Here is a 15,096-nt window from a genome sequence, read left to right as displayed (position 1 = left end):
TCTATATGCACAGTCCTTTTGTGCCTGCAGCAGAATCCAATGTTCCCACCCCTGGCGGTCCCCCCTCCCTTGGCAATGGCCCATCAAACCTAAATTGTAACTGCTGATCATATGAGAAGGTAGGTACTTCTTCCAGCAATGCAGACCAAGAGCAGCATTTTAATATAATATAGAACAATTAAAATCCTTATTTACTTTTTGTCAATATATATTGTTTATTTTTTTCTCGACATTTGTTATTGAGCTTATAACTTCCTAAAAGTTCGCCGCATATGTTTTATATTTTCACATTAAGTTTCCAAAGTTGTGGATGCCACGTGTGTAGCTTTTCACTTACCAGATAGACTCTGTAAGATGCTTTAAAGTGACACTAAACTCAGAATGTAAATCTTAAAAATACATTCAAGTCCGTTAACTATTAAGAAAAATGTAGTGTATTTGTGTATCACTCGGCTGTAGATCATCAAATCATCTCTGAATTCATGTTGACAAGGCCCTTCCTTCTGGAGGGTGGCTACTTTTTTCCCCATGGTCCCTGTGTGTGTTGTAAAGTAGTCACCGCTCCAAGCTCACTCCTGTGATGGACTACAATCTCATGTTTAATTTACTAACTGTACTGAGATTGTAGTCCATCACAAGAGCGGGCTTCTAGAGACAAGATTCTAGTTCAGTATCCCATTTTCCAATTACCTGGTCTACTACCTTGGGTACTACCTCAGCCTGTCAGCAGTCTGCTGCCTTGACCTTCTGCTTGTTAAACATGTCTAAAGGCTGTCTGCCAAGACCTCAACTTGTCTATGGACTTTGCGTTTGCCTGCAGATTCTGTATTTAGTTCCAGTTGCCTCACAGCTGCTGCCATTGGGGAAAACACTAGGGCTCTTACCTGGGGGGGCAAAATACAGCCACCCAAACCCACCTTTAATAATCACTGGTAAAAAGCAGGCACTTCGTAGACTGTGTGCCAGGGTGTGAACATCTGTTTAAAAAGCTATTTTCCAATTGCAGAAAACAGTCTTTTTTAGAACACCATCATTTCATTTAGAATATATCTTAAAGAAAATAACTATAAGCATCCCAGTAGATTACATTATTTGTGATCTTGGTCATTCTATGTAGCAGATTTTCTAGAGCCCAAGGAAAACTGCAGCTTTGATATGGTGATTATCTTGGAGTGGCTCCACCCCTAAAGGTCTTTGGATGAAACAAAAGATCTATACCACAACTGGTCACAAGATGGCAGCATAGACCAAGGTCTTGGATTAAAATGTACTTCTAAAAGGCTATGTCCTATGGGAAGTGAGGTATATTGTTTTTTGATCTGTAAAAACATACTTCTGGCCATGTTATTTTAAATAGACAGTTTTGAATAGTGCTTTCATCAGATTTAATGCGTATCTCCAGGTACAAAAAAACAACCAAAAAAACCCATGCTGCAAGGGTTAACTGCTTGTTTATGTCTAGGGATATGGTGATGAGGAACTTTACTTACCAATTTCTGCTCCACCGGTGGTCAGTACTCACTTCTCTCCCCTCCACTCCAGTTTGTTAACTGTCCCTCAGATTCCACAAATATAATGGAGGACTATGGGCCTTGCATTAGATGTGATGACGACAGCAGGCTCCGACCACTGGAGCCGAGGGGGGAAAAGGCTGTGGGTGCCAGTCTTGCAGCCTACAGGAGCGGGAATCGGGTAAGTGAAAGTCCTTTACACAGGTCCCCTGGACAGAAATGAGCAGTTACCCCTTTCAGTGCAGGAGTAGCCCCACTGCAAAAGTAGTTTTTTTTTTTAATGAGAGATAGGCACTAAAAGTTTAATGAATGCAAACTTGGCAAATAGTCACAAATAATCTTTCAGCTTATTAAAAGGGATACACTAACAAATTGTGATTTATGATTGGTTGCTATTGGTTGATAGACATTAAAGTAAAATTAAAGCTCTCTGACCCCATCCAGAAGATTTTCCTTCATTTCCTGTTCCAGAGATAAAACAGAAAGTGAGTAGATATGCCACCCTTGACAGTTGTGAGTGGAACAAATGTCCCCATTAGACAATATCTTCTCTAAGTCTGCTGCCATGACAACTGTGCAATTTTGGATTCCACTTCACTTTCTGTTCTGGTAGCCTGATGGTGTATCTTGGGTCAATGACCAGAACAAGCATGCAGATTAGTAGTTGACACCATTGGCTTGTTCTTGGTCAATAACTCAGAAAGTATTGAAGCCATGGACAGCTGTGGACATTTTTAGAAGGAGTTCAGCAATGGCAGCCATCATATTTCTTTCAAAAAAGGTTTCCTTTAAAGCAGAATTGCAGCTTCATATCCTTTACAGTCAAAGAAGTAACCGTCGTAGCCTCTATTTGGATTGCAGTTGGCATGGTGCTGCACATGTGATAAGTTATGACATCAGCCATCCGGGGGCTTGAAAGTTCCTTGCTTGCATTCCTTATTTTTGCATATCATTTTTATTGAAGGTTTTCCAACATGACAAAAACAGGCAACATTTGCTGCAGTTATTACAAGTTCACAGTAATAAGAAATTGCAGAGATTTTATGCAAGTAAACAACAACAAAATAGTAAGTATAGCGACAAGCATCGCAATCACTATCGAAACTGTAGAGCATCATTCGGTAAATCTGACTACTAGGGTTAAGGAGAGCATAGCATGGGTTAGTCTATCTCATAGGGGAACGTCAAAGGACATCCAGAGGTCCAAGGGGTGCGGTTAATTTCGCCTTACGGTACCACTCTGTATCTTTAAATAGAGACATCACCTCTTTGAGTTGGCACAAAGACAATTCCCAAGTTAGAAATGGGGTCTAGGTGGCAAAACATCTGTCAGTGTGTGAGCAGCTATACTGGGCATCAAGTTTCTCCAGGGACACTAGTTTATGAAGGAATTATTTCAGGGTGCTTGGAGAAGGAGGGGCAGATGACATCCAGTTCCATAGGATGGCCTTCTTGGCAGCAATAATACAGATGTGCTCCCATCGGGAGGGTTGTCTAACATTCAGTGGTGTGGAGGGGTTAATGACATGAAAGAGGCAGAGGGCTGGATCGGCGGTTCTATGGGTGTCAGAACCGGCATTCATATAAGCTAGAGTGTTTGACCAGAACAACTGAATGAAGGGACAAAACCAGATAAGGTGTTCTAGGTTTGGGGACGGGGCATGACACTTGGGGCATGATATCAGCCAATCGGGAGGAGTGGATTTGTATTTAAGATTTAAGGCATAATACGCTCTATTTACTAGTTTGAACTGGAGTTCCCTCCACACCTCAGAAACAATATCCTTCCGTAAGGAGAGCCAACCTTTCAGTAACAGATGTTCAGTTTCCTCCGGGGGTAACTGAAGAAGGTTTGACCATTCAATGACATGTGCCGGAAAAGTACTAGAGGAGTTCAAGGGAAGTGCCGAGCTGATGGTGCGGGCGATATCGGAAAGTGGCATCTTCAGTTTTGGGGAGGCTAATAGTCTCTGAAAGGGCCCCCCCTGTGTTTCCTTAAACTTTTTAAGTTGCCTTCTGTGTACTTGTCTACCTCTCAGGATAATATTGAGCTTTTTTTTAGAAGGATTATTTATTATAATGCTGCCAATAGTTTATTGTGACTAGAAATATATACACATTGGCACAGCAGAATGATTCAAGGGAAGGACGCCCCCCTCCCTTTCTGCTAACAGAGATGGTACCAGTCTATCTGAATAGCAGAATATCAGATTATTCACTTAGAGGGACACATTTCCTCCCTCCCATACTTGCAATGCTATTACCTGAAATAGATCTGAATAGCAGGATATCAGATTACACACAGCTTAAATGAGGCAGAAGAGGGACACTCTTCAGAAAGGTACTAGGCATTTTTTCCTTTAATGCAGAGAATGCGTTAAGGTAAAAAAATGCCTAACCTTTATTAATACAAAGCAGGAAATAATAGGAGATCTCTCCAAAGTGAGGGAAATCAGTCAGCTGTCAAAAGTCTTGCCTGTTTGAAATCTCTCCTAATCTGCTGTTCCTATGATAACTCACAAATGTTGTATTTTCCATCACTTTCTGTACTGAAGACGTTGATAGGGGGTTCTAACCCTTCCACATTCTCTCAAAAATTAAAAATAAAACAAAATAAAAAAACACTACTCTCCTACCTTCAAGATAAGATACAAAGATACTATCTTTGTACATAGTCTCAGCGATGTCCACGGCAGGCCCGGACTGACCATCGGGCACCTTAGACCTCACAGCTGCCTCATTTGCCTAATTAGCCACCAGTGCTCCTGGCTTTTCTCTTTTATGACCCGTAGGCCCGCTCTAAATTTTTTGAACATCCACCTGAGTGTCAACACTCTCTGCTGAACATAAAGCTTTCAATTTGGAGGGAAATTACATATGGCAGCAGAGTTCGCAGCCCCAGCTAATAGAGTGTCGGCCCTGAAAGACCCGCCAAAAGGCGTCAGCGCAATGGTGTTGTGGTTCTCCTGTCATTTAAATAGGAGGAATCTGGAGGAAACAGACAGTGGCCCTGAGGATTGAGGCCAGAGCAGCAGTGCTGGAAGTGAAAACTGTTAAAAGACTGGGACTGGGACTGGGAGAATGTGTGGGACAACTCGAGGATTGGTGTGTCAACATTGGTATGTTATGCTGAAGAAAAGCTACTTTTATGTTGGACTTCCTTGATTATCTGCTGTTGAAAAAATAATAAAGACTTTTGGTTAATGGAAAAGCCCAGTGCAAGTGCTCTGTGAGCTCCCCAACATTACAATATCTATCTATCTATCTATCTATCTATCTATCGATCTGTCTGTCTGTCTGTCTGTCTGTCTGTCTGTCTGTCTGTCTGTCTGTCTGTCTGTCTATCTACTGCATCTTATACTTCTGGAATGTGTTATAAGTTTTCTATTTTGCCCCGTATGTTCAGTCTGCTTCTAGTAAATTATATAACAATATAATTCATGGATCAGACTCTCAGTATTATGAGCTCTCTTCATCACTCCAAAGACATTAATTCAGACTATGATTTTTTTTCCCAGGATAGGTATGATTGGTGGCTGTGGGGGAAAAATAGGTCTTAATATGCTTAATATACTTTATTACATAAGGCCCTGCAGTGTCAGCTAGGGGTAACAAAGAATTCAACTTAAAACACAAACCACACATATATCTAATGCACAGGCAAAATTGAATTTGGTATGATACAAAAGTGTGGTGTCATGATAAATCACATGCCTTTTAGGATCACCCATGTTTTACAATGCCCTCCAATCAGAGGGGCACCATGGCACACTTTGTGATATGTACACCTGGTGCCTGGTTGGCTGTAATTTTTTAAGAGGTATACATTTCTGGTTGCTTCCCATATCATAAAGCATGCACATGCTCCAAGCTGGGGCACATATAGACCACCTTTGACCATAAAACATGTGGCCACTCCTAGCCTGTCACCGAACAATGTAACCACCACCACCAGACCTCCAGCAAGGACAGGCACCAAAGGGGGCTTACCTCCCCAGATCCCCAGCAGCCTTAGGCCCCTAGACTCATGCAGGAAACACAAGTCTACCACTCCTAAATCCACTCCAAAAAGGGTCTGTACATAAATCATAAAATAGAAAAAACAAACTAACATAAACATACATGAACAAAGACAAAATTAAACATATGAAATCATAGAAGTAACAAAGCTTACAATCTTATTACAATTACATTTATAAAACATTATATGGAGTTATTCTTAGGTGCATCAGGCTATAAGAAGGAGAAGAAAAGGGAGAAACAACTTTAAAGGTGATTTTTAAAAATGTATTTACCTTTGCAGCTATAGGCATTGTGGATACATTTATCTTTAAAGTTCACAACACAGGTACTGAAATCTTAGATCTTTTCTAAGAATAACAAAACTTCATAGAGGATTAAAATATGGTATCTTTCTTCAAAGGGACAATAGGCTATTTCATTTTTGTTTTAGAGCATTTAGAGCCGCATGGGAAGGGACTGCGAGGGCTGAGGGACGTCCTCTTTCTGGAAATCGACGAAGGAAGCAGGTTGTCCCACCCTCCCTCCCTGAATTTGGTGGTTATGGGGGGTTTCTTTTGTCACGGCAGCTTGGCGGGTTAGGGGGTCTTTGGGGGGTCTACAAAATCGGAGTTCATTACAAAATGTGGGGGGCCCTCAGCTGGTATGGGTGCTTCCCCCTGTTGGTGTCCGGATTTGTAAAGGGCGGGGGCCTGGCCCCTTGGTAACCCGGAAGGAGTAAGTGTCCTCGAGCTGTTTGTGGTGCGGCTGGGGACATGGGTGGAGTGTTATGAGAGGCCTTTTGGGCTGGCGGGCACCCAAAGACCCCTTCTCAGGTCAACCCTTGTTAAAGTATTATTTTTGTATATTTGGTTTATTACTTTGGTTATTGTTAAAGTTGTTTGTTTAATAAAAGGGCTGCTGTGGCCGTTAAAATCCATGTCGCGCAGTCCGTGTGTTTATTGGGGTTTTTTAACTGAGGGACAGAAAATTGACGAATCCATCAGTCATGTTCCTACAAGATTCCCTTTAAATAGTTTTTCACTTCTTGGGAATACCTCAGATATTCTCTTGTGTCTTTCACTTTTACTAGTGACTGATGGAAATAAAGAAACAGTATATGGTACCAGTATTGTATGTGGTACTCCCCAGAATCAGGATTCAGAAATAATTGTATTGTTTGCGTCTTCCTTTGTGAATTCTACGAGCATACAAGCAAGATCAGCTAGTGACTTTTCCTGATCTGATGGCAGGACTGAATGATGAATTTGTAGGCCTGTATGTACTGTATCTTTACAGTATGATTGGCATCATTGTCTGCTTTATCCTCTGTCTTCCTCCAAAGTTAAATCCAGCTCTTCTGTCTGCTACTTTCCTGCAGAAATCCACTTCCATTTTTATTGACTGAAATGGTTTCGTTTTGAGACTAGTTCTGCTATTTGTACATTGCAATTATATAATTATTGAAAAATATAGCTAATCCTGCATTTTTAAAATGCTACATTTTGTGAAATGTAAAATGTATTTTAACCTCATCAGGATCATCGGACATACCTGCATGTCTAGGTCTAGAAGTGGATATACCAAGATCACGGCTGCTGGTTTTTTTCTTAAAGTGCAAGTGATCTCGATGGCTGTAGAGAGATAAAGGCTTTTTAACCACTTGAAGTCCGCGGTGTTAAACCCCCTTCCTGTCCAGTCCCTTTTTCAGTATTCAGCGCTGCAGTACTTTGACTGACATTTTATTCCGTCATGCAACGCTGTACTGAAATTTATTTTATACCATTTTTTAGGGACACATAGAGCTTTCTTTTGGTGGTATTTAATCACCACTGCGGGTTTTATTTTTCGTTATATTTAGGAAAAATTACCGAATTTTTTTTCAAAAAAACTTTCCCCTATGTTAAATGATAAAACATTTATTATTACCCAATTTTTGAGTAAAATATAAAAGACAGGGTCACGTCGGGTAAATAGACACCAAACATGTCAAGCCTTAAAATTGTGTGCGCGCACGAAAACTAAATACCCCAAATTGGCCACAGGCGACGATTTAAAAGCTTTTACCGCTCATCAGTTTAGTGTTATCCAGTTATTGATGACCCTAGAATGATTGCTCTCACTCCGACGTTCGCGATGATATGTAACATGTTTAGCTCAATTGTCATCGAACGCCTATTTACGTTTATATGTGGGTAAATGTGGGGTTGGGGGACCTAAAAATTATTTATTTTTTTACTTATTTCATTTCATTTTGTTTTACACTTATTGTTATTGCTTTCACATAGGGGGATAACATTCCCCCTATATAATAGCAAAGGCACACTGACAGATCCTCTTTATGGACACATTAGGGGTCTCCAAAACCCTCGAGCCAGTCCCGGGCCGCAGATGGGCTAGCGGATCCCGGGATTGAAGGTGAGGGGTCAGAAGGGGGCGGCACTCATGGCGGCGGCAGCAATCGAGGAGGGGGCTGCCAGCACATACATACATACATACATAGAGCCGCCGATCGTATGTATATCAAACAGCCGGTAACGGCTGTAAAGAACGGGCTTGTTTTTTCTGCCCGTGATGAAAAAAAAAGCCGTCTGATGACGGCAACCCGCCCGTGTGAGTCTGCCGTCTGTCCGTTTTTTCACGGGAGGTTAAAGAGTCACCTGTGGACAATTTTGAGCACCATAAGTTGACCATTCACGTATAGATTTTCTGCAGATTTTCTATGATCAGATGGAAATATGCAACAGATTCCTCCATCTATGCTAAACTGTGTGGGCGGAGGAACCCCCCGCTAGGTCAAGTTTCAGTCTCTTACTAGTCGGTCCCGCTGGCTGTCAAAATACCTGAACAATCTGATTGAATGCAGGCATTGCTCAGGTACTGTATTTTGAGAGCCAGCGGGGCCGACTACCAAGATACTGAAGCTTGGCCCAGCGGGAGATTCTTCCATCCACACAGTTTAGCGTAGATGGGGGAATCTGTTGCACTTTTTCCATCTCACCATAGAAAATCTCCAGATAATCTATAGGTGTATGGCCAGCTATTTTTTTCTGGGCTCACACAGTTTTAAGGCTTGACATTTTTGGTGTCTATTTACTTATCTTTTTACTCATTTGACAAAAATGTTGTGCACCAAAATTAATTTTCCCTAAAAACAATTTGATTTGATAAACATTTGTGCAAATATTATGCAACTTAAAAAAATTGAAGCTACCATTTTTTTTATTCTACAGGGCCACTGCTTCTAGAAAAATATATAATTGTTTGGGATTTAAAGTAATTTTCTATCCAAGATTTTAACATGTGTAAAAATGAAAAAAATGTCTTGGGTCCTGAAGTGATTAAGAAGGAACATGTAAGAAAGACACAAGCAGGGAAGAGCTTTTTATTTGCATAAGTAATGGATGGAAGCATATTCAATGCTTGCCTTAAACCAATAGAACAATGGATTTCCAATTATATATATTACTAAACTACCAAATCCCCTGTAACTGGTATATACTTATCTACTATGAAGCTGTGAGGTAACAAAATACCATTCTTGTGAAAATGCTCAGGGGATTTGTTGAGTTAACTAGACTCTGTTCTGTAATTGTGAGAAATCTTTAATTTCGCATGCAAAGGAGGGATTATATAACCTTATTACGTTATTACACTTAATGACTCATAGCTATTAATATATATTTTGTCATTCTCTCTGCTTAGTCACATTCATATACATACAGTATGTGCCTAAAAATCTAGTCAAAGCCTTATGTCTTAAAGTGCAACTGAAGCAATCATTTCGTTTTTATTTAGTTTTGAATAGGGTGGAAAGGGATTACAACACCTGTCAGGTTTTTATTGCTGTCTGCGTCCCTGTTAGTGAGAGTCCTATTTATCCTGGTGACCGTTATCAGTGAAAGTGAATGAAAATGCCAAATTGTGGGCTGTCACCAGAACAGAAATAGATGAGAAATTTTCCAATGGTGACACTGGTGACCCTTCTAACCACCAGGAATTTCCTCTTACTTCCTGTTGTCCTGTCAGGAAGTGAAGGAAAAGCTTCCCAATGAGATGCAGAAAATGAAAGGTTTGGCTTCAGTTCTACTCTAATATCACTGCCTTAAGTAAAGATTAACCTCACATATTAGTAACTCCTACAAAGGTGGAGTACACAGGTTCAATGTGAACTTAGGGGTTATATTGGGATTTTGACATTCAGACAGGTTCATTTACTTCATTGATCGGTGGTCAAAGGTTAGGTGGAGCTTTTGTGGAGGAGGGTCTCATTGGGTCAGTCAGAGATCATCAGATGAAGAGAGAACTTCCCACCCACATTGTTTGTTTTTGTCAGTTGTTTTTTTCAGTTTGTCATAGCAATGTTGGTGGCTTTGGGTCTTTAAAAGTGGCCAAAATAGGTGCTGGTGGGTAATGATTGGGTATCTATCTTGGTATGGTTTTCTCAATTCATGGTTTGATATATGCTAGTGAACAGGAAACTAAGATACTGAAGTGTCTGCAGTCAAGTTCGAGGTTGTCCCTGAGGTGTATTGGTGCAGCTGGGGGCCTAACATATTTAGTGGTTTCGCAGAGACAACATATTTGTTTATATTGTGGCCTTCGGAGTTTGTCAACCTTATTATGTGCATTTTTATGATGTTAAATTTCTAATTCTATATCATTGTATAATACAGTAACAGGCTGCTATGGCCATTTAGCTCAATAGAGACATGGTCTGTTTTTTTGGGGAGTTGGAGGGAGGTTTGGGTGGTCTTAGCTCTTTTGATTGTGAAGGGACTTGGGGACATCTGTTCTACCTTAGTCATGTAACACATGTTCACCTGTTCACATGTTCAAGGGGCTAAGGCCCCTTTCACACTGTCCGATCAGGAGGGGACCTGTGCACAGATAACCTCCTGATTACAGCGGGTGTTGCCACTATGCCATTCGTGTCCTTGCAGTTTTTCCCTCCATCTTGCAATGGAAGAAAAACGCTGATTTTACCAGATCCATGTTTGTCTATAGGCAGCCAGATCTAAGTGGATGGGTGTCCATTTACATCCCGTTACCCCCGATCCGGCACAATCAGGTCTGGCAAAATGGATCTCTGATCCGTTTGTTTTTCCAGACCTGGTCAGAGCTGAGGTTAACTGGATGTAAATAGCAGGGACGTGTGGTCGTGCAGAGCCTCATCTAGTATTATGGAGGAAAAAGCTGTCAGCTTCAAGTCTGAAGCTGACAGCTTTTTCTCCATTCAGAGCGGCTTGTAACATGTTACACGGCAGGAAAAGCCTCCCCTCTATGTAACCTATCATGGACGGAGCAGTGCTTGGTAATTACAGGCTTCCCCACTGCTTGTGTAATCTAACATAGTGAGGAAAGAGCTACAACAGCCTCTACTCTATGTTAGAGTCTTGAGCTCTGTGGATAGTTTGGACCAATGGCAAACTACCATTGGTCCAATAAAAAAAAACAAAAAACAAAACATTGAGGACATCAATTTTGATGTCTCACCTGTGACCAGCAAGTGAGGGACAGGGAGGCTCCTACCTGTCTCCTCCCTTCCTCCTCCCTCCCACCTTCACACTAGCTTGGTGACCGGGTTGAGGGGGTGGGGCTTCGTCAGGATAGGAGTGGGGCTTTGGCGGACTGTGGGTCAGGGCTTCAGCATGCTGGGGACTGGGCTTTGGAATGCTGGGGGCGGGGTGGGGCTGGGGGAATGCCTCACCCAGCACGGAAGGTACCGGACGTCGCTGATAAACAGTCGCCTGTCTGTTTACATGCGGCTGCCCATAGACTAAAATTGGGAATCCAATGAGGTCCACCTATCAGTTTTTCAGGTTCATGTCAAGGAAAGTTCATGTGAAAGTGGCCTTATTGCATCAACATTATCCCTCTCTTGCATACTCTACTGTGCAAAATACTAAATTCTTACTTTCCTATAGTATAATTTCATGAACATATAATTACATAGGGGATAGAAAGACAAAGTTGGGGAAGAGCTACAGACTTAGGTCTAGTCACCAACTGAGTCTGTAGCTCTTCCCCAGCTGTGTCTCTCTGAATATAATGCATGTTTATTTTTGTTATAGAAAATGTACTGGCCACTGGAAGGAGTCTGTTCAATGCTTGGGACTTAGTTGTGCACTTTTGTGTCTTCATATCCTGCCAGTACTTCTATATGGTCATATTCCATCCATGTTCCCAGAGCTATTTATGGTTGCCCGCACAAGAGTGACTTCATTGTTGGAGGGATTCCATTATTCAAACTGCCAAATCGCATAAGCTAGTGTGTGAGTTAATTTTTTATGATCCATCCTCTTGATTTTGTTTAAAGTAATACACTAGGTCTGTTAGCTCTGTTGTTTACTTTTTGGCATACACCCATAAAGCTTATTATACCTGATTAAAACAGTCCTGTTGCTTGCCAATTTTGCAATACTGTCTGGTCTTACAGTGTCGTATTCTTGTAATAAATCTCCAGACTGTGCTCTTTGTCCCTAGTATGTTTGGGATTAGCTTTGCTGTATAAAATTGTCCAGTTGATGTCCAATTTTACACTGCTTTACCATCTGTGATCTCTTAATTCCTAATGAGAGTTCAATATTAATTAGCCAACAGAACAGTTTTGCATCAGCGAGAACAGGGACAGCTTTAGTGAACTACTGACTAATTTCTGAGAGCCAAAGTGGGATTATTATTGACTGACGGAAAAGGATATGCTGCTGCTGAGTTATAATTATTCAGATTCAGATCAGTGCTCCTGTGTGTAAGCCAAACTACCGTCAAAAAAAGTTTTTTTTTTTTTTAAATGTAAGTTCAAGTTTATGTAAACCAAGCTAACTGCAAAAAAAATAAAAACATTCCACAGCCAAATATGCACTGTCTGTGTATGCTGTCACTCAGACTGTCTGTAAAATGACACTGTTCTATAAAGCCTCATTCACACAGCTAAGTGTCGGCCCGTGCAGCGTGTGCGGCCATATCGTGCTGTTCCCGGGAAGGACAAGTGCTGCTTGTGATTGTAGGTAGCAGCCTGTTCTTCTCTATCGATGAATGCGGCCATACGCCACCGTACGCTCACCCGCACTGCACATCCTGTCTGCATACGAGTACGGACACCCGCACCTGCACAGATGTGCAGCTCGGGTGAGCATATGGCCGCATACTCCCATAGAGAAGAATAGGCTACTGCATACAATCAAACACAGCACCTTTCCTTAGCTGTGTGAATGAGGCCTCACACCATGTACAGCTTTTTACAGTATAGTATAATATACACTATGTATATTGTAGTGAGTGCTGCCTTCTGTCTACTCATCTTTTTCCACAACTTCCTAGATTCCCAGTGTGCTTTGCGTCTCTTTTCCTGCTGCTTGATGTGATGCAATCTCGATTTCCCAAGGCTACATATCCCATTGTGCATTTTTTTTTCAGCAAGCAATGATAACGTTGCATTGTTCTGATGCTGAGTTGTAGTTCAGCAGAGTTGCTACTTCTGCGAGAGTTGTTACTCAAGGAACTACCCATAGATACCCTTTAACTGAATTATATTGGTAAGGTTAAAAGTGAAAAGTGTCATATTGAAGTTTATTTTTCTCTCTTTACAGAAGATTTACTAATTAAATCAATGGGTGTAATACAGATACACACAGTCTGCAATGCTGATGCTTTTATTACCCTCCAGCCAAAACTCAGTTGTTAATTTTATTGAATGGACTTTTCTTTAAGCCTGTAATAAAATGCAGCATTCACTGTAACAACATTCCATAGGATTAGAACGCTGCACATAGTACTCACATTTACTATTATTTATATTTTCAGAACATTCTCTGCACATGAACCAATGCCACATAGAAAGGTCCTAAATGAATTATAGTGTTGGCTTAAATTTCACTTTCTTCTTGCAGAGGACTCCACAATGTTCATTCCACACTCACATGTGGTTGAAAGGAAAAAGGGCAAAGGGTGACAAACAGTAATCTGACAAATTAAGTATGCTTGTCTGTGCTGCTACCAGGAATTGTCATCAGCTGCAATAGAGGCAGGAGAGGCGAGGAAGCACTGGTAAGGAGAGTATAGAGCAGGGGTGGACCCAATAGGTCGATCTCAATCTACCAGTCCATCACAAAGCAAACACTGGAAGATCGTGATCAGCTCACTGTCCTGAGCTCCCTCCCACGGTGCTAGTGTGGCTGAATGTGTCAGATGCTGCAGACGGGAAGGGGTTGGACACCCACCTGTCTGCAGCGTCGGACACATTCCTCACTATCACCAGTGCGGGGTGGGAGGCCCCTCCCAGTCTGCAGCGCAGCAGGACAGGACAGCGCACTTTAGAGAAGAGCCTGGAAGCTGCTCTGGTGCAGATAAGCAAAGACAGTCAGGAAAGAGAAGAGACACAGTCAGAGCAGAGAGAGAGAGAGAGAGAACAGCCAGGAAAGAGGAGACACAGCCAGGAGAGAGGAGGCACAGCCAGGAGAAAGAGAGAGAGAGAGAGAAAAGAGACAGCCAGGAGAGAGAAGAGACAGCCAGAAGAGAGAGGAGAGACAGTCAGAGGAGAGAGAGGAGGGAGAGAGAAGAGACAGCCAAGAGAGACAATCAGGAGAGAGAGAGAGAAGTGACAGCCAGGAGAGAGAAGAGATACCCAGGAGGATGAGCAAAGAGAGACAAAGGGAGAGAAAAAGAGGAGAGGCAGCCCGGAGGATGAGCGAGCAGAGATAGCCAGGGCAGAGAGAGAGAGAGAAGAGACAGCCAGGAGAGAGAGGAGAGACAGCCAGGAGGATGAGCGAGGAGAGATAGCCAGGGCAGAGAGAGAGAGAGAGAGAGAGAGAGAAAAGAGACAGCCAGTAAGAGAGAGAGAGAGAGAAGAGAGAACCAGGCAAGAGAGCAAGATGCAGTTGTCCCAGTAACAATTTTTTTTAAATAAAGGTGTTTTTTTCGTTAGTAGATCTCATTGAGCTCGTCATTTGAAAAGTAGATCTCAAGACAAACAATTGTGGGATATAGATGGTACAGAGTGGGGTGGGTGGGGTTGAACCTATACAAAGGCCCCCTGAATATGCAAGATAACAGTGGTTCTTTAGGCTGAAAGATAATTCAGTTTAGCTTGTGTGAATTACATTTTCAATTTCAGTCAATTTTTTTTCATTTGTCTATGTTTTAGAAAGCTGTAAGCTGCAGAAAGCGCTGCAATTATGTAGGGTTGATTAAAGAGGAAATTGGAAAATAGAATCTCATATATTGGGATCCCCTCCTGTTATTACAGAACATGTTTGTGATCATCAACATTCCATTGTAATGCTACTCTGACTGATGTTCAATAGGTGTTGTTAAAAAAATTATCTTCAGATTGTGAATACTGTGAATGTTCCGGGCCCACATACTTGGGAAATATTGTCCCAGGTGCATCCTTCTCAGGAAGAGATTATTTTCTCTGTGTGTTCAGAATGATGGCCACCAGTCACTTTAGGTAAGGCTTTGTAGATTTTACTACACTTGTGCACGGAGAACAGGAAGAAGGGTGGAGGGAGCACATGATACCTGCAGGTTTCTATTCAAAACACAGCCCTTGGTCTTCCGCATGTCTTTCTTTCTGAGTCCTTCT

Source organism: Nanorana parkeri, unplaced genomic scaffold, assembly GCF_000935625.1.
Source record: "Nanorana parkeri isolate BGI_ZX_2015 unplaced genomic scaffold, ASM93562v1 scaffold1545, whole genome shotgun sequence".
Lineage (NCBI taxonomy): Eukaryota > Metazoa > Chordata > Amphibia > Anura > Dicroglossidae > Nanorana > Nanorana parkeri.
Note: the sequence above shows the minus strand (reverse complement) of the source record.